The 18,559-nt window shown below is 39.1% G+C and overlaps 1 long non-coding RNA gene across 3 annotated transcripts in view; it reads left to right on the forward strand.

Moving 5' to 3' along the window:
• Positions 1 to 18,292, forward strand: part of LOC125182949 (uncharacterized) — a 67,076-nt gene extending 48,784 nt beyond the window's left edge. For 2 of the 3 annotated variants that reach the window (XR_010829360.1, XR_010829369.1), the window contains 3 exons: positions 2,083 to 2,155; positions 9,967 to 10,018; positions 16,453 to 18,292. This is a non-coding gene — a long non-coding RNA (uncharacterized lncRNA). Of the gene's footprint in view, positions 1 to 16; positions 2,156 to 9,966; positions 10,019 to 16,452 lie in introns of all 3 variants that reach the window. The other variant, XR_010829365.1, reaches the window with a different exon arrangement.
• The last annotated feature ends 267 nt before the right edge of the window (positions 18,293 to 18,559 follow it).

The following is an 18,559-nucleotide window of genomic DNA, read 5'->3' on the forward strand; positions in this document are numbered from 1 at the left end:
TGTTTTGGTGGAGAAGAAAGGAAAATTTTTCAATGACAGATTTGCAGCCATCCAATCTTGTGGATTCTTATTCTTCCCACTGAAAGTAATAATAGAGTCTGTAAGTACCGTTAACTCATCATTTAATTTTAATCATTCACTTAAGGATAATTTCTGCTTTCATTAGAGTCAAAGCCTATGATTTTAATAACTAAAGTGATTACAGCATTGGGCCCCTTTTAAAACCTTTTAAAAATGCAATCTTGTTTTGGCCATTGAAAAAGGAGCTCAAACTATCATTCAAAACTAAGTCTCTTATGACTTTCCTGAAAATTCTTTACACGGTTGAATTGTGTCTTAGATGAGTTAGTTATGAGTATGTGAAAATACAGCATGACATGTTTGCATGCAATGGAGAGAGTTCTGTTGTCTTTGCCTTGCCTTTATTTCTAGCTTGTGCCACAATATTTAAAGGCAAAATTTTGCTGACAAATATAAACTTTTCTCTAAGCTATCTTAGAGCTGGGTGTTCACTGAGATTTCCACAGAGGCTCTCACCTTTCTTCTCACCCCTTCTTGTCTCATTGAAGGTCCTGAACTTTGCTATGGCCCTTTCCAGTTGACTGAGACCTGTCTCCACTCCTTGTCAGGGTAGTTCCTCCCTCGCTGCTGTGTTCTGGGAGCAGAGTCAGTCAAAGCCATCCATTGTATTTTGGACAGATGAAGAAAAATTGAGTCAATTACAACATTTTCAGAGAAATGTATTTTTGCTGGAATACACTGGATACACTGAAGAGTATCAGGGTTTTGTTCTGATGTAGAAAGTAACCAGGAATGAAATGGCATTCTGCCTGGTCCTGCCTTCTTGCAAGGAATACAGCTGGTAATGGAAACAGCTAGATGCCCGTCAGGGCATTTCTTGTGTTACTATTAATCTCAGGATTGTTTTAATTCAGCTCCTCACCTTCGCGCCCCTGCTTGCCCATCTGTCTGCAGCCCCTAGGCATAGTGTTCTTTTCCCCATTGGAGTATGCTAAAATTGGTCATTTAATGAAGCTCGTCAATCTCTACTTTGCCTACCAGATGGAGTGCCTAAAGGCTTTGTGTTTGGCCATTACTTATATCTCTCTTTATCCGATTTATCACTCATTACTGGGAGCACGTGCTCACAACAATGCACTGGACATGTATCAGCCAAGAAAGCATCAGGCCCCGCTGGCCCCTGCCCAGTGTCCCCACAGCCCCAGACTCACCTGTGCTGCCAGATGTCTTTGGAGTGTCTCTCCCCTTCCATCTCAGGCTCCATTTTATGGTCTTTTCAGTCTTGCCAATCTTTTTCTAACAGGAGGGCCAAATTTCAACCTTTAGCTTATGTTTCTTTTACTTTGTTGCAGTATGTTTTCAGGCCCAAATTTTACAAGTACGCTTTGTCTACTAAAAAAATAAGCTGAGATTTGTATTTACATGGATTTAAAAGAAGGGATCTACTTTCACAGTTTTATGACATCTTCCTTTCACAATTACAATGCACTTTTCACAGGGCCTCCCCAAATGACCTGCTGTACAGGAGATGGCAGATACCATGAAAATGCTTCACATAGCCCACAGAGCTGTAAAATGCTGTGAAAAAGATGAACGAAAGCTGTGCCGAGTGATTTTGTGGAAGCTTTTGCCTTCTGCTCAAAAACATCATAGAAGAGTCTAAAAAGTCTATTTTTATTGGTGTTGTCTCCTAAGATTTGGGATTTTTAATGAAAAACTTCCTAGGTTTTATATAATGGGAGATGATTCAATGAACACTAAGGTAAGTAAATGAGTAACAAGGCATCATCCTGGTTGCAGACAGACATTGTACCCATTAAATAAATATTGACACAAAAAGAAACTCAGAGGTTTGTGTACAACTGAGTTGTATTTCTAGCCTGGTTGAGTAAGAAAGACAGACTAAAAGTACAGCTTATTTGTGTGTCTAGTCTTCCACCCCTATGTCAGTCCTTCCTCTAGTAGTACTGCTTTATGGATGTCCTGAAACAGAATATAAGGCTCTTGGACTGTTGGTCTAAAACACTTGTCCATGTTTATTTAATTTTTTTCCACCCCCAGGAATGAAGCCTAAATCATCAACTCTGAGATTCTCCTCTAAGATTCTCCTTGCCAACTTGTTTCCCTCAAGCAGGTACTTCCTCAAAGAAATGTAATGTGATAAATTTAATGTGTGACTTGTAGTCTTGAAGGCATAGAATTTACCAGAAAATTGACTTAGTGTCCCTAGCTTTCTAAACTTAATGATTACATTTAAAATCATTACATTGCTGGTCCTTCAGGGCTCCACAGTGTTCCCATGACTCTGCAGTGCTGCCATCACTTTGAAACAGTTGTCCTCAGGAAACACAACTGCTGTCTTTACATCGGTGGGATGCCACATAAACAAATACTTGCAACACTTTGAGGTCTGATAACTTGTTAATTGTAACTTGTTAATTGTTCACTTCTGCTTGAATGTTCTGGCAACATATTTATTTGACAATTTGTGGCTCCTGAAGTTTCCATTTGGCTTCTCTGGGGCTGCCAAAATATTCACCCTACCATATACGCTGTCTAACAGCATGCATGCTTCAGTTACCTACTTTCAATAAAGAGTGTAGTGCAAACTCCCTGAAAATGTCCAAGTAAAGCAGGAATTATGTTACACAATTAATTTACTTGTTTTTTTACCTTTTTATTTTATTATTTTTTTTACTGATTTGATTCACAGAGTCTTGGGTCCTTCTTATGGTTCTTCAGTAATGCCTTCTTAAACATATGACGACCCAGAACTTGACTGCAATAGATATTTAACAATTTCATATATATATAAGCAGGGGATATATAAATTTGTATAAAGGAAAGATTCTTGGTCAAGGAATAGAAAAAGTATCAGAGGTGGATCCTAAATCTTTATTTTTCAAATCCTCTTGCTCCTAGCTACATTTTGCTTTCATCCTAAATTGGCACTTGTAATGTCATAAAGGTAATTACTGCAGCAATCTGGGAGCAGTGGTATGTAGCAAGCTGATATATAAAAATGTCGATTTTGTAGCACCATACTGCTTTTGTTTTTTCAGGAAAATTGAAAATGGATCTGAAAAAGGGTATTAAAAATAATGAAATATAGTCTTCATCTTTATAATCATGTTGAAATAACACTCCTGAGTATTGCTACTACCCTTTTTTGGAGGGAGAAGTTTATAATCTTTTCTGAGTTTACTGGCTGAGGTTTATCTCTTCTGCATCCAATAGCAGAGTGAGACTGAGCTTCCCGGTTTTTAAAAAAACAGATAGCATTTAGATATAAAAACATCACACTTCTCTATGAAACATTTGATCCTACAAGAAGAAACCTGAAGAAAGCACCTAAGCAGTAACAGTAAAAATGATTGATTATACACTCATATTGCCCAAGAAATTGAGAAGAAGAAAATTTCGTTGTTCTAAAATGTAATGACATATTTAAAAAGTATCAATAAGACAGTAACACTGATCTGCAAGTCAGTGTGTGATCATGTGCCCATATTGAGTGAAGAATATTTATGGGTGAGGAAGCCAAGGATGTTTGTTACTGTTAAGAGGTGCAATCCAGCCAGCCTCTCCATCTATTCAGGAAGCTCACACATTGTTGTAAATAAAGAGAGCTCATGGTTACTGGCAAGTACTTTTAAAAATCAGGCCGTTAATCTCAACTACAAATCATTACCAGAGATGAAAGTACTCCTACTAATTTATTTTAAAGTGTATGAAGTTTAGCAAAAGGATTATCTTTATCTTCAGAGTATGAATACAGTCAACTCTGACAGCCAGACTGCCTAGCTGGGGGATAAAGCTGTCTGTACAGGTTCTGAATGCAGTGCAGAGACACTCAGGATGGTTGTCTGAAGAACCCTGGATACACCATGGTCCCTAATTTTTGCTGTATCACTGTGTCACTGGCCCTGTGTGCTACATTTTCCGATATGATTAGCTTGGGCTTTTGTGCTACCCCCAAAGCAGCTAAATTGCTCTTAGTCCCAGTCCAGCTCAGGAAGGTCAGCAGCAATTTGTGTGCCCTCCGGAGTGCGATGCAGAAAGGTAAGGGCACTCAGAGCTGCAGGGCAGAATTTCTGTATGCTTACAATAAACTCTTCAGAAGTTATTGGCAGCTTTCTACAAGCATCAGAGCCGAGGGGCTCTGATAAGTGACTATTTCAGAGTGGTGTTGAGCTTGCTGCTCTGGGAAACTACAAAGAAGAAAGAGAAAAACAATGGAAACCCTGTTACAAAGAAATAGGCCTTGGCTTATTTAAGCTGATGCTGTTCCACTGCCTCCTACACAGCCCATCATGGTCTGCATTCTCTTGGGAAGGAGCATAACATTTCAGGAGATACCTCATATCAGAGGATTCTTAAGGGACAACTGAAGCTTACTTGACTTTCCTATGAAACTGCAATGTCTTCAGGCTGTTTCTGGGAGTGGCAGACAGCTCAGTGACATCTGAGGTCCCCACGTTGGAGGGGCCATGCTGAAGGCAAGAGGGCACCTCTTAGTGAGCTTGGAAATCAAAGATGCTGATTGAAAGCAAAGTATTAGCTTTGTTTTATAGCTGGGGACTAAAGTCAAAGAATTTCATAACACATTGGAGAGACTGTGGTGACTCACACTAAGACTGTGTATTTGTGCCTAAATTACATAAACATGGTAGGATGTCCATATGGCTGACTGGAAGGAGCTATTTAGCAATTGAATGCACAAATGAGGTACCCCTGATGGTAATCTTTGCTGAATATTGTACTAATGTGTTGCCTAATGGTTTAGCCAGATATACCCTACTGTGGCAAGAACAAAAGTGAAAAGTTACTTTCAGTCTTTTCTTACTTCTACCTCCAAGCTGCGGACCTAAAAATGTTAACATTTTATATAGGAACAACACTGTTTTCCATAGGTTTGACTTTTCTTCAACATGCTCCCTGGCCAATGGATGTGCTTTTCATTACTTATGGGATCATAAGGTGTTTGGAGGGCAAACTGGTGGAGAAATCAGTGCTGGGCACCTGTGAAATTTGCGGATCTCAGGAAAAGGTTTTCCAAGGTGCATTGTGCTCTTTTCCTTGCACATCTCAGGTTTCTAGTCCGATTTGTGATGCCTGTAAAGCATTACATACTAATGGCTCATCAACATAATGAATGCATGACTAGTGTTAGGACCATGACACTGATGCCTGGGGGCATTACCTCCTCACCTTCCTATCTCAGGCACTGATGAACATTAGTGTTTACATAGCACTAGGGTATCAATTTTATGTTGCATGTGGGTAGTCATTTATTCTAATGATGTTTAATCTTTTAAAAGTCTGTTCTAAATAGATTACCCTTTATTTTTGCCAGTAAAATATAATATTGAATTCAGTGTAAAAGTACCATGAGAATTTTAAGTTCCAAATAGTTCACCTTCCTCTTCCAAATGAGTAATGGCCACTTGCAAACACAAGAATATATCCACATGTTGAGGGTCTGCATTTTGCATTTTTGGTTTTGTTCAACTTTGTTGTTGTTGTTGTTTTTATATAGAAGTATAGTTTCATCTCTGACTTTAATCTTCACTTCTTTGCAAAACAAGGTTTGTATTAGCTTATTTTTTTTCCCATTGAAGTTGGATTCTTTCAGTGTGTCGATAGCTGGGGCATGTGGAGAAAGATGGTTACAGGGTTGTTTTGGTGTTGCCTCTGTAATGAATGAATGCCCAGGAGTCAATTACCATAGCACAGAATCATTTAGGTTGGAAAGATCATCAGGTTCGACCTTCAACTTAGCACTGACAAGTTCACCATTAAACCATGTCACTATATCTACATGTTTTTTAAAGATCTCCAGAGACGGTGACTCAACCACTTCCCTGGGCAACCTGTTCCAATGCTTCACAATTCTTTCAGTGAAGAATTTTCTCCTAATATCAAACCTAAACCTCTCCTGGTGCAACTTAAGGCCATTTCCCCTTATCGTATCACTTGGTGCTTGGGAGAAGAGCCTGATTCCCACTTCGTGATAGGCTCCTTTAAGGTAATTGTAGGGTACAATAAGGTCTCCCCTTAGCCTTCTTTTCTCCATGCTAAACAACCCCTGCTCCCTCAGCTGCTCCTCATAAGACTTGTGTTCCAGACCCTTCACCAGCTTCATTGCCCTTCTTTGGACACGCTCCAGCACCTCGATGTCCTTCTTGTAGTGAAGGACCCAAAACTGAACACAGTACTCAAGGTGCGGCCTCACTAGATAGGAGGAGTACAGAGGGACAATCACTTGCCTGGTCATGCTGGTCACACTATGTCTGATACAAGCCAGGGTGCTGTTGGCCTTCTTGGCCACCCGAGCACACTGCTGGCTCATATTCAGCTGACTATTGACAAATACCCCCAGGCCCCTTTCCGTCAGGCAGCTTTTCAGCCACTCTTCCCCCAACCTGTAGTGTTGCATGGGGTTATTGTGCCCCAAGTGCAGGACCTGGCACTTAGCCATGTTGAATCTCATACAGATGGCCTTGGCCCATCAGTCCAGCCTATCCAGATCCCTCTGTAGAGACTTTCTACCCTTGAACAGATCAACACTTGTGCCTAACTTGGTGTTTTCTGCAAACTTACTAAGGATGTACTCAATCACCTCATCCAGATCATTGATAAAGATATTGAAGAGAATTGGCCCCATTACTGAGACCTGGGGACACCACTAGTGACTGGCCTGCAGCTGGATTTATCTCCATTCACCAACTGTCTTTGGGCCCAGCCACCCACACATTTTTTTACGCAACAAAGCATACGTCCATCCAAGCCATGAACAGACAGCCTCACCAGGAGAATGTTGTGGGAAACAGTGTGAAAAGCCTTAATGAAGCCTAGGTAGACCACATCCACAGCATTTCCCTCATACAGTGAGCGTGTCACCTTGTCACAGAAAGAAATCAGGTTCTTTAAGCAGGACCTGCTTTTCATAAACCTATGCTGACTGGACCCAATCACATGGTTGTCCTGTAGGTGCCACGTGATGGCACTCAGTCTGCTCCATGAGCTCCCTGAAGTCAGAATAGCAGGCCGCCATTCAACTGGGCCCTCTCTGATAGCCAGGACTGCTGATAAATGATGGAAAACAGCTTAATGAGGACTTCCGCCAAATCCCTCAGTACACTCATGAGGATCCCATCTGGCCCCATAGACGTGCTTACATCTAAGTGGTTTAGCAGATCACTAACCATTTCCTCACTGATTATGAGGGCTTCATTCTGCTCCCCTGATCTACCAGCTTTGGGGGCTAGTTGTACCTGGAGAACAACTGGTCTTGCTGCTAAAGACTGAGGCAAAGAAGGCACTAAGTACCTCAGCCTTTTCATCATCTCTTGTCACTGTGTTTCCCCTCACATCCAATAAAGGATGGAGATTCTCCCTAGATCTCATCGTCTTGTTTATGTATTTATAAAAACATTTTTTATTATCTTTAACCGCAGTAGCCAGTTAGAGCTCCAGCTGGGCTTTAGCCCTTCTAATTTTCTCCCTGCACAGCCTCACACGACAACTCTGTAGTCTTCCTGAGTGACTTGCCCCTTCTTCCAAACGTCATAAACCTTCTTTTTCTTCCTGAGCTCTAGACAAAGCTCTCTTCAACCATGTCAGTTTTCTTCGTCATGGGCGTGGTACATGGGGACAGCCTGCTTTTGTGCCTTTAGGATTTCTTTCTTGAAGAGTGTCCAGAGACTTCCTGGACTCCTTTGCCCTTCAGGACTGACTCCCAAAGGACTCCACCAATCAGTCTCGTAAACAGGCCAAAGTCTGTCCTCCAGAAGTCCAGGGTGGCAGTTCTGCTAACCCCTCTCCTTGCTTTTCCAAGAATCAAATACTCTATTAATTCATGATGTATCCACATTAATTCATAATAGTACCCACATACCATATCATTAATTCATGATAGTACCCACATACCACCTGTTAGGAGATAACACAGCCCTTTCAGCTTTTCAGAAGAGTCACAGTCAGACATTCTTTATTGTTAAAAATATGGTCCTCTATTTGAGGGGATGAATTTATGCTCTGAGTGATAAGATTGTTTGTAAAGTACACTCAAAAAGACTGAAAAGTAAAGAATGTACTCCTACTTCCTGACTTTCCAAGTATGAAAGTGTTTTTAAAATGGGATTTTTCCAGATTTCACATAGTTTGAACTGCAGCAACAGTCTCCACATCACTTCACCACTCCTTTAAAGTCACTGCAGCAAATGCTTGTGTGGAAAAGTGTCCTTGAAGGCAATTTAACAGCTGGAATCATAGAGGAAGAACCAGTCCCTTGTGAGCAATAAGCTCTCAGCAAAGCAAATTTAAAGCAATTTGCCAGTTCCTCAATGGTTCAGCTATGAGCATGTTCTGGGGGAGTAATGGGATAGTTATATTTGTGTTATCTAAATGACACTCATAATGCCAGAGAAAATAGCTGCTGCAGTTGCAGGGAGCCTTGCTGGTCACTTCATGCTGCCACTCATCTCTCTCCCTGCAGGGAATATCTCCTGTTTTGGGGTGGGCTTTCCACTTGATGACTGGACTGTTGTGCACTACCTCTCCTTGTGGAAACCTACCAGCTACACCATGTATTTACTGCATAAAGGATTCTGAAATCATTTTGCCTGTTAATAATCTGGGTTCCTTTTTATTTTTCTTGGAAAGGGCTGTTGAGTATTGCTGTTTTTTTTTTTTTTTTTTTTTTTTGTAGGTGTATTTGTAACCTGGTCATTGATCTAGCAATTTCCAGCTAATAAAATGTTTTTTTTGTTGTTGTTTTCGACTAGAAGTACTTGCATTTTCTGTTAATGAAATATTTTCATTTTCATAAATAATACGCTTCTATTTAAAAAGATTGAACATAAAACCAGGGAGGTCTAAGTCTACGTTTCAATTCCCTTACACAATTAAAGTGTTCCGTTTGTCTGTACAACACAGACAGGGAAGTTGTTTAGTTGCCAAATTTAGGAGCAAGGCAGGATTATAATATGAGAAGTCTTGCTGAGCATGGAATTTTTCTGTTAAATGTGAGGAGTCACTGATAAATTATCTTGACTAATCTGGCAATTAGTGAAAATAACTCCAGTCTTTCAGAGTGGTTGGTGTTTTTGATGTGGGAAGCTCTGCACACCATGTCCTGAGTCAATGTCTGTGGTAAAACTCGTTCATACTGTTTAAAAGGGTTGCACTTCAGGTACTGGGACTCAGACACAAGGAATTATTACAAGTACACTCCACAGAACAACTCCAATTATATCATCTGGAAATATGAGGTAATGAAACTGTGTAACAATGGTTTGTGTATAGTTTGAAGTTTAGAAAGTCTGAAAAAAAGAGCAGGTCTAAAAGAAAGACTTCATGATCTGGGGTGGAATTTAGGATATTTTCTATGTTAAATGAGTTTCAGGCAGGACAATGACGACAAGGCCTGTGCCAAATTAATGGACCTGTTTCAGAGAATGGTGCAATTGAAGCACCATCTGAGCCTCACCAAGTGGATTTACTGTCTGACTTGGTGCTCTGATTAAGTGAACCTGCAATGCTAGGATGTCCCTGGTTCATGTTGACAATAAAACCATATGGTGACTTCTAGATTACCTTTCCTACCACGACACAGGTGAAGGAGGTCACACTGATGTTCTCTGTTTGGGTTACTGGGAACATTTGGTTAAGAAGCAAGAAAGTTGGATCCCAGTTCAGTTCTGGAGGAGGGAGGAAGAGAAAACCGATGAACTTGTAGATCGTACCAAGAGCTCAAGCTGGGAGGCTTTGCAGCGTTCTGGCAGGACGCACCTTCTGTCTCTCTCTGCAAAACTTGCTCAGTATAAACAGGAAGAGGAGTCCTGGGGAAAGGGGTATGAGGGGCTTCTAGTACCTGTTCTGTTTGTTTGTTTGTTTTTATATCATTATATTATATTTATATTTCCATTGGTAAAACCACAGAAGGTACCACGGAGGACAGGAACCATTCTTCTCCGAGAGCTCATTTGCCAAGGTATGAAATCATGCTTCTGCAGATATCTCCTCTCTGATTTTGGATTTCTCTGCATCCCTGTCTGTAGAATTGTGCAGCTGCAACAAAGAACAGTAGAAAGGTCTCCCTCTGTCTAGTGTATCACTGGCTGATTAGGACAGTATCCCGCAAACTGACAGGTCAGAGGAACTAAATCACACTTTACGTCTGAAACCATTAAACATCATCCCTCATCTACTGTTTGTTTTAAATGATAGTGAGCAGGACTGCTGACTCCTCTGCTGTCAGAATTGGCACCCAGAATGCAGCAAATTCCTGATGTTCAAGGGATGTAACTGTAAGAATCACCTAGTTTTCAAATTACAAAACTGTAAGCAGGACATAGGTTTCATCAGCCTAAGCAACAGATTCTTTTGGTGTGTGCAAAAGCCCAGCTTTGCAGACACAGAACAGGTTTCACTGAAAAAATGCAGGTACATGAGTTGATTCAAGATGTGGAAGAGCAAAGTAAGTGCTTTCTAATTTGATTCTCTGAGTTTAGATATCTAGGTGGAAATTAGGCCCATATGTAGTATTTTGGATCTTGTAATGTGGTTTTAGATTCTTTTTATTAAAAAATTATTTGACATCATTAAAAAAATTATCCACCTGCAATGAATTACATTTGCTGACTACAGTTCTTGAACTGTCCTCAAGATGAACAAGCAGCAGACAGCTTTATGTTGTTCATTAATAGGCTCTGCATGTTCCTGTTCAGAGTACATTATTGTTTGGTGTACATGCAAATAGTAAGGAAATAAGGAAATCAGTTATTGCAAAACTAAGAAACATGGTGGTACAGATAATCTGAGATGGTCTTCTGGCATCAGCAATTGCACAATTTAAAATTATTTCCAGAACAAGCAACAGCTTACAGAATAATTCACGGTATTGAGTGTACTTTGTGTAGTACTCTCATTTCTTACTTGCTTTTGAGATTTTAGTCATTAGAACTAGGTAAGAAATGATACTACCATTCATTAAAGTACTTTTATTAAGGGACAGACATGAGAAAGATAGCATTTTAAAATTATAGTTTAAAAATATTCAAGGGCATTTTAGAATAATGTTTATTTTATGATTATAAGTAGTAACTATAATGAGGTGACAGAAATATCTTGCTTTTGATTAGATAAACATATCATGTCATGTTTAATTAAACATATCAAGTCATGTTTAATTTGGTATGTACTTTACAGACCCAAAGACTTTTTCTGGGAACAATTTATTATTATTATTATTTTTATATATACTTTCATACTAATTTTAGGGTTTTAAGGGTGACAAAGTGCTTTAAAAATAAGCATTCATTGTTACTAAATGGCAGTTGAGAAGAAAATAATTGGTGATATAGTTTTGTGCTTTGCTTTTTTAGTCTGTGTTGATGTGATGTGACTTGAAATAAAAGTCAGATGGGTTTGGAAGGAAAAAATATGAAAGACAGAAAAATATTTCAGGGACCGTGGACCTACAAAATTTAGCTTATAAGAAAAAACTCTGCATGCAAGAGTTAATTTAATAAGTGCATAATTTTCTTTAATCCACAACTTGTTTAGTGGTCATATGGAAATAATTACAATTAGACTTGTCTTTGTTGTTAAAATTTCTGTTGATATTTAGGGTTGAATAATTTCAACAACAAGTCTAGTGGCATATTTTACAAGTTATGAAAAATGTTCGCTAATAATTAAGCAAAACTTGTTTAAGAACTGTAGAGAATGAATTCAGCAATTCTTATATTTCTTAGGATTTATGATGTAGTAGCTTATAAAACTGTAAAAGAGAAAAAATGTAAAAAGTGTTAAAAAAAAAACACATATTAACCATAAATAACTATGTATGTTCCTGAAAACCAGTGAGATGAAGGTAAGCCCTGAATTTTAGACAGCCAGGCTATCTTCCTTTCATGGTTACTTTAGGGTTTTAGATTTTTTTCCATGACAGTTAAGCAACTAAATATTAGGGTCATATAAAATCAAGACACTTTTTATATTATCATTATTTTTGGAAATACTCATGAATTTCACATCAAAGGAAAGAGCTGCCCTCATTTGTCTTATAAATCTAGAATACAAGAAAAAGTGACCAAAACAAAGTTAAAGAATAGCTTTGCATGGGAAAAGTCCTACCAAAGGAAAATGTTTGTATTCTCTTTAAGCATTGGGATATATATTACATATATAGATTAAAAATAAACCGAAATTAATGTATAGTATGAGAGCTGCTCTTAAAATATACAGTTAAAACAAACTAGAATAAAGTAAAATTCCTGTAGACCATTTAGTTTTCTCTCTTGGTTTCTCAGTTTCCTGGTGCTGTAGCTGAATGTGGAAAAAAAGCTAGAAATCCGTATTTCAGCTTTCCATCCAGAACCTGACAGAGTGCATGTTTGCTATTTAAATATCTCCAATACATGCTGCCCGTGGGAAGAAATTAATCTTTTAGATAGCATTGTGTAGCAAAACTAGGCACTGAAGGGGGAGGCAAGGACTTCACTTGGAAGACGCTTGTTATTAATATAGCACTGCAGGTGCATATGGTGTTATGCACTAAATCAGCAACACCAGCTAGATGTGCTTCTTGCTTCAAAGGGCTGCTAAGACGATGTGCATCTCCAGCCACTACCTAGTTCATGTAAGGGAAGTTCATCACTGTCTGCAGGGAGGCAGGAAATCTCCTATTGGGGTGGCAGAAGCAGCAGAACGGAGGGTACAGGACGTGCTGATCAGAGAAATGCCCAAACACAGCTCCTGCTGCGGCTTTTAAGGAACAGGATTATACATCTGTGATGAAATCTGGAGGAAGCTTGAAAGGGAGAGGATTTCCACTCACATCTAATTACCCCCTGGGGCTATTGCTGGTTTGCTATTAATTAACTTAAACCATGACAGCAGCCTGGCTTGAACTGTGGTTAAAAATATGCATCTACACATGTCCTGGTAAGGGCATGGCTAAGAGCTAAATAATGAATTAGTCATGTTGTTGTCAATAGAGTAGGGCAATGGTAAGGTCATCTGACTGTGCTCAAGGGAGTGTTCCAGCTACCCAGCAGCTTCCCAGCTACCCAGCAGCTTCCCAGCTTCCAGCAGATTCCCAGCCTCTGTGAGTGATGAAGCTTCACATGAAGCTCCTTGAAGCTTAATCCTTTGCACAAGTTCCCCTCATTCAGCAGATTTTGATGTGGCATAGATGTGGCTTCTTGTAGTGAATTTGGAGACTATTTCTTCCACTTGCAAATTTTCCCTAGATCAAATGCTACTAAGTGATGATGGATGTAAGTATGTAGACGTAAGTAGATATGATGAATATTTAGTTGCAAATGTCCCCACAGTAGGATGAAATGTGCAGGTGTATACTGTTTAGCTGTCTTGTATTCCATCTGTAATCATTCAAATTAATTTTTCAAGTTAGTAATTTAGAATAGTCAAAAGCCTGTGAACTAGAAGCCAGAAATGTCTGAATGCTAAACATGACTTAGTGGCTGATTTTATGCAAGGTATCTGGAAAATCACCAGAGGTTGGATTTTTAGAAGTGCTTAACTGCCTATAATCCTCAGAAGTCTGATTGCATAGTATTGAATTTGCGAAAGTGGTTGCTTTCTTCCAAATCTGTACACAGTAACTGAAGTAGGTCAGTGTACAGCTATACTAACATTCCTCAGATCGTTATTAACAAATGGATAGGTTCCCTAACAGGAGCTACATGTTCTTTACATTTCATCCATCATTTTAAGTCATCACTATAGGTGTATATGCCCAATTTTAGAAGGGCTAATGACCAGCAACTCCACCTATAGTCAAAAACTACATAATCCTGTACCTTTTGAAACAGGCTTGAGCTATTCTATATTGCACAAGAAAACTCAGCCACTCTGAAAATACATTTTTACAGCTTGTTTCTTCTCCATAAATAAATATACCTGAATTATCTCATAGATGTACTGCAGGACTTTGTTTTCCACTGCACAGAAATCTCTCTGAAAAACTCAGTGTTAGTATTGGAAGTGTAGTTATACAGTGACTGCTTTGATAGTTTAGAAGGCTGTAAATATCAGTAACCTGACATAATTTAACAGGATGATGATAACATTCTCTGTTATTTATCATTCTGAGCACCATTTGCCTGTCTGGGTATGCATGGTAGCTGTAGTAGCTTCTACATTGCTCACAGCATCTTGCTGTGAGCTCAGTGCTGAATTTTTCATGATACCACCAGACGTAGTTATCGGGTTCTTGTGAAGTTACTTAAATTTTCTGCAGTTACTGCTACTGTTACTGCTCAGTTTTCAAGCTTCAGAAAGTAATTTATCTGAGACTAATTCAAAGAGACTTAAATTATCAGTCCCTGTATGAAGCTCAATTTTTATTTCCTTCAAATGACAAAAATATAAAAATAAAAAATGTATGCAGAATTAGTATCATTATTTTCCTTCAAATATACCTTTGAAAAGTCAAGAAGCAGCTTGAGATCTCTGTAGTATTATACCATGGTGTGGGCAAACGAGCAAGCATCTAGTTTCAATAAAGAAAGCATTTTTGTAACAATCAAATTTTACAGAGGAAATGTAATTAGAGACTTGCCATCCATTGTGTAGTGCCAAAAGCCTTCATTACTTTAATATTTATAATTTTGTAAATGAGTTGCAAAAATCTACTGGAGAATAGAGTGTAGTAAATGTATTATCCTGTTCATTATGAGCATTAAAGAAAAGAATTACTTTGACTCCATAGAGAGTCCTTAATAATATGGGATTTTGTTTGCAAACAGAATTAAATAGAGGGCAGATAGAAACTGTGCAGGTAGGGTCCTTGGCCTTGCGTCCTGTGCAGGTGTTTCATCTTTCCAATATGGTCTGTATTCTGCATGATGAAGTCCTTGACAGTTCCTTCTGTGAATCATTTATTTAACTCTTTATGTCCAAAGCAGAAACATGGCTGCATTCTGCTACATCACCACGATAGATTTCCAGCTCTTGAGACTTCAGTGGAATGATTTCCATACCATATTTTATGCAAATGTGTCTGTGGGCAGCATCAAGATCTGTCAGCAACTTGTATTTTAATAATACTTTTAAATTTTCCAGCTATTAGAAAACATCATAAAAGCCTGAAGTTCAGAGGGAGGTGAAGGAGTTTGAAACCCAAGTCATATCTGCTGCTTAAAACAGAATTAAAATACAATGATGACCACTACCATTGGGCTATACAAAACATCACTTCTAGCTCCTGTTACATGGCTGAGGGGAAGATGTTGCCCAAGTATAGAATGTATAACCAGCAAGCTGCTTCACTGAGCTGTTATAGGAAATATCATTTTGCTGTTGTGGAGGGTAATAACATACTATCAGTTACTGCAGAAGTGGTTATTTGGGTGTCCAGTTTCATACGTTCCCCCTTCACCAGAGAGAGAATACATAAAGTGCAACAACTAATGAACATGTGCCAATGAGGTAAGCATACCCTTTAAGAGGTCTGTTTGCTTCAACTTGGCGGGAGGTTTTAGCCTTTCCAGAAGTAATAAGGTAAAAAGGTAGAATACTTGCAGTATCAACAAGTACATTTGCCACATTTTGAATTTTGGAAAAGAAACTATGGCATTTTTAAGACAGCATTACCAGGAGAGGAGTTGTTACGCAGGAGTCTGCAACTATATGTGGAAGAGGCCGTTACAGATTGCAGCCTTAATGGAGACCCAAAGTTTAGGGAACAGTGCATGAAGTGCAGCAAATCAACATCTGCTCCATGATTAGTTCACTGCTGCTAGAGAGCCTGGTGCTATCTGTCTTCCCACTGCCAAGAGCACATTTACTCATTTGGGATGGAATTTCCAAGCTGCACAAATATGTTCATCAAAGACTGGGGCAAAATTGTTTGCCATCCCCATCAATCTGAAATCAGTTAGATGTGTTTTTGTAAAGTGAAGCTGCTCATTATCATTTCCACTGGTGGAGACTGACAATGTGTGACAGTTTGTTGTGATTAACAGATACAATTTGGAGAGAAACCAAGGCTGTAAAATATTTCAAGTTAGCACTAGAAATGTGAAAAAGCCTTTAAGCAATTGTCAAGAGCTAACATTGGAGTGTCTCCAGCTTTCTTCTGGAGTTCAGCATCTGGAGAGCATATTGCTGTTTATGTTTCTAGGGGAGACTACAAACTTAGGCTCTTTGTACTGTGCTGAAGTACAATACAATACAAATAAGTACAGTACAATGCTGAAGAGTTCAAGATATTTAGCATTTCTTTAGAGCTTACAATTTAATAGTAGTACATGTTGTGTTGCTTATTTGTCTTCATTTTTGTGCTGGTTTCAGCTAGGATAGAGTTAATTTTCCTCCTAGTAGCTGGTAGGATGCTATGTTTTGGATTAGGATGAAAAGAGCGTTGATAACATGCTGATGTTTTAATTGTTGCAGAGCAGAGCTTACACCAGGCCAAGGACTTTTCGGCTTCTCGTTCTGTCCTGCCAGCGGGCAGGCTGGGGGTGCAGCAGGAGGTGGAAGGAGACAGACCCAGGACAGCTGACCCAAACTGGCCAAAGGGGTATTCCATACCATCTGACGTCATGCTAAACAATATATAGGGGTGGCTAGCCGGGGTGGGGGGGCCGGCTGCTCAGGGATAGGCTGGGCATCGGTCAGCGGGTGGTGAGCAATTGCATTGTGCATCGCTTGTTCCGTACACATTATTAGTAGTAGTACTATTACCATTATTATTATTATTATTATTGTTATTATTTTCCTGTCTTAATAAACTGTCTTTATCTCAACTCACAGGCTTCATTTTCCCGTTTCTCTCCCCCATCCCAGAGAGGACCACAACAGTCCTTTTTGGTGCCCAACGTTCTGTACACATTATTATTGGTAGTACTATTATCATTATTTTTTTTTCCTGTCTTAATAAACTGTCTCTGTCTCAACCCACAGGCTTCATTTTTCCGTTTCTCTCCCCCATCCCAGAGGTGGGGGGGGGGAGGGTGAGAGAACGGCTGTGTGGTGCTTAGCTGCCAGCCGGGTTAAACCACAACAATTTTCCTTAAGATTGTCATTTGAGGACAAATACTGATGAGATCTAATGCTTTGTGCTGTAAAGGAGAGCTTCCAAGATTCCCTGATTCTGCCAAATTTGCTGTAGAAAGGATGGAGGAAATTTTCTGTGTGAACTTGAGTGCAGAGCCATGTGTTGTCTTGACACTGTGTTTCAGGATCATACTGAATTACAAAACTCAATTATATGATACTCTATTAATATATTAGAAAATATTGCCACTCTGTGATCAAACAGGTATTCCTCATGCTTGCTGTACAATTTCTACTTTCTCGTTAGAAGGCACATGAATAAATTTCTTTATTTACATGTGAATTTCTTTATTTTATATCAGATTGATTTTATTCATCTACCTGTTTTTGTTGGTGTTTTTGTTTGTTTGTTTGTTTGTTTGTTTTCAGCTGAATTGTTGCAAGCAGTCCCTTTTGCTGTTTTCTGAAGGTAAAGGACAAGATCTTCACAGCTCTCAATTGCCCCAATTTTGTGCTAACTGACCTTCCATTTCACTGTGTCTTTGACTTCATGAATTTGTAATTCAGCCCTGGAAGAGGTCAGAACAGCATTATATTTCAGAGCCCTCAGTCATCTGGGTTGACCTGAGAAGAGAGTGCTGGGTGCACTTCTGAGACTCAATTTTAAGCAAATCAGAATTCTTTCTGTAATTTTAAATTTTACCTCTTTCCCCACTGCTTTTCTGACAAGTTATGTTGGGGCCCTTCAGGCAGATTCCCGGGCAGTCTGGTCTGCTTGATGTTGGCCATGTATCATCACATTAGAGAAAGTGGGCTGCCTGGGGGCAACTAGTGTTGGCATGGAAAACCTAATTTCAGCCATGTTGGTATGTTGAAATGAATGCTAAAGCTAGCAAAATTCAAGAAGTGTTTCTCCTTGACATTCAGCTATTTGCCATAAATTGGGCTCTGGGTTGACTCCTGCAGATAATGTGTGATTGAATTTAGGCACAAAGTTGATCTCAGACCTGCTAAGGATTTTATTGTAATCACTTATTTGTGGTGGTGCCTATAGTGCTTCTGTCTCTTGATTCAGAACCTGTAAAATGAATTGGTAGATTTGAACCCAGTTCCTTCAGATGTATTTTCACTCTCTCCAAAATGGTTTGTCTAGCCCTCAGTATTAAAACCTGTATTAAACTGAGGGATGGTATAAAGAAAAGCAAATGGAAACACTTTAAATAGAAGAAAATTAAAAAAAGAAAAAAAAATGAAAGGACATGTCATTAGGTTTTAGAATAAGCTACCTATTTAGGATTCTGCAACTGAAGAATCTCTGGAGACTTTCAAAGTCAGCTGAGGTCTTCAGTACTCAATTTATCTCATCTAATTAATCCCACTCCATTTAATCCAGGTGGGAATTTAGTCATCCTAGGTTTTCTACAAAAGACATCCTAGGTTTTTTTTTTGCAAAGTCAATGTAGAGAGACAGATTTTCTGAGGGTGATTTAGCCTACCTAAACAG

The sequence above is a fragment of the Anser cygnoides genome, chromosome 1, assembly GCF_040182565.1.
Source record: "Anser cygnoides isolate HZ-2024a breed goose chromosome 1, Taihu_goose_T2T_genome, whole genome shotgun sequence".
Taxonomy (NCBI): Eukaryota; Metazoa; Chordata; class Aves; order Anseriformes; family Anatidae; genus Anser; species Anser cygnoides.